This window comes from Desmodus rotundus, chromosome 3, assembly GCF_022682495.2.
Source record: "Desmodus rotundus isolate HL8 chromosome 3, HLdesRot8A.1, whole genome shotgun sequence".
Classification (NCBI taxonomy): Eukaryota; Metazoa; Chordata; class Mammalia; order Chiroptera; family Phyllostomidae; genus Desmodus; species Desmodus rotundus.
In genome coordinates this window covers 66854517-66856591 of record NC_071389.1, presented here as the reverse complement: position 1 = coordinate 66856591, position 2075 = coordinate 66854517, and the positions used below count along the sequence as shown (strand labels likewise).

Below are 2075 nucleotides of genomic sequence, written 5' to 3'. Positions count from 1 at the left end.
ATAAGTTAATATTTAACATTAAATATTTCAATTAATTTAGTATGATGAAAACTTACTACATTGTCCTTTTTACCTAGCAAAAGACTAATGAAAATTATAGTCTAACTAACAGCATTTGAGAACCCAAATCTCAGTGCCTCCAACACCATCTAAGAGAAAAAGACTACATTTCCTGCATATCCTCCTGAATCTATAGGCAAATGAAGTCTCAGAAGGTTAAACAACTTGCCCCAAATCACATAGCTAATAACGTCAGAGCTGAAATTCAAACCCAGGGCAAGCCCTGGCTGGGTAGCTCAGTTGTTTAGAACATGGTCCTCATATGCTAAGGTTGTGGGTTCAATCCCCAGTCAAGGTACATACGAGAATCAACCAATGAGCATAAATGAGTGGAACAACAAATCAGTGCTTCTCTCGCACCACCTGGCTGACTCAAAGCATGCACTGGTGACCTCTGCTACAGAAAGCTGTTCATGGCAGGCTTTCTCAGGAGAGATGAGAGGGGCACATGTGGCCAGAGGGAAGTTAATGTGGGGTTAGGGCATCAAATTGGTCTGGAGTTTGATCGGATCAACATTCAGGCTCTGTCAAATCTGAGAGAAGCAGTGATAGAGGACACAATCTGGCTAATGAGGTGTTTAAGGCTAGTGTAGGTTGGGCACTCAGTGCAGGGTGGAGCAAAAGGAAGTATACAGGTTTGAGTATGTGAAATACAGAGTATTCTTGTATTATCGTTTATTAATTATTGCATGATTTTTCATATGAACAACAGTAAACCTACTTTTACCCCACCCTGTATTGAGGTTTCTATGACAGGTGTCATACATGGCCTCATTGTCAACCATGAAGGCACAATTAGAGTGCTCCAGGGTGGTGTGGGTGGTAAGGATGGAGTTGTAGGGCTCAACTACTGCTATGGAAACCTGGGGGGCTAGGTAAATGGAAAACTCCACCTTGGACTTCTTGCCATAATTGACAGAGAGACATTCCACCAGCAGGGAAGTGAACCCAGAACAAGTTTTCCCACCAAAGACATGGAAAACCAAGAAGCCCTGAAGACCTGTGTATTGGTCAGCCAGTTTCCAAATTCGGTCCAAGATGAGGTCAAAGATTTCCTTGCCAACAGTGCAGTGTCTGCAGGTATAGTTATTAGCAGCATTCTCCTTGCCTGTGACAAGCTGCTCCCGGTGGAAGAGTGGGAGGTAGTTACCGGTGCAAACTTCATCATGACTCTAAGTTTCAGGTCTACAAACACTGCCCTTGGCACGTGCTTGCCAGTACCTTACTGAAGAAGGTGTTGAAGAAGTCATCTCCTCCCAGTGGTCTTGTCACTTGTCAGTAGAACTCCCAGCAGGCTTTGCCGATCCAGACATCAGCCTGGCCAACATGGATGGAGATGCGCTCATGCATGGCTATGGGTTAGCAGGTGCAGGCAGACAACAGGAGTAGACACCGGGCCCTGGTTACTGTTCCCGACAAGTTAAGAGTCAAGGTAAGTAACGCCCTCAAAGCCATTTCACCTTGAGGAGTTCTGATGTGTGGCTGAAAGGTAATTCATGTAGCTCGATAGAGCACGGTATCCTATAGCAAGCACTAAGCGGTAAGATTATCATAGATCTGTATCTACTGCCTGATCACCTTCATTCATTTAGGAGTGTAACCTCAGCCCACGGCCTGACAATGTCCCCAGAGGGGGCACGTTTCACACTAAATTAGTCAGCTATTATTACCACACTGCCTCTGCTCTTTTCCTCCTCTTGTGTCCCAAGGACTCAGGTCTTGAGGTGACTGTCAATCAGGAGAGCACCAATGTTCCCAGCAGGAGTGAACTTTGGGTGCTCCCAGGGCTCCCAGTCCCAGCACTGAACAAGGCAGAGGAGAGGGGAGGGGCCCACCTCAAACCAGCTTGGCTGGGGTCCAGGGTCTCACCCAGTGCCTCTCCAATATCACCTTGGCCCCTATCATTGTGTCTACAGAGGGAGCCAGTTGGTGGCAGACACCATTCATTCCATCACCTCCATCCTATTCTTCCTCCTTGTCCCTTACCCTGTGGAGGCTTCCCCTATCTCCTGCTC

The 2075-nt window shown here is 46.8% G+C and overlaps 1 pseudogene; it reads right to left on the bottom strand.

Annotated features, from left to right (window-relative positions):
* Window positions 1-368: 368 nt before the first annotated feature.
* On the bottom strand, window positions 369-1410 carry LOC112309152 (tubulin alpha-1B chain pseudogene; annotated as a pseudogene).
* Window positions 1411-2075: the final 665 nt, after the last annotated feature.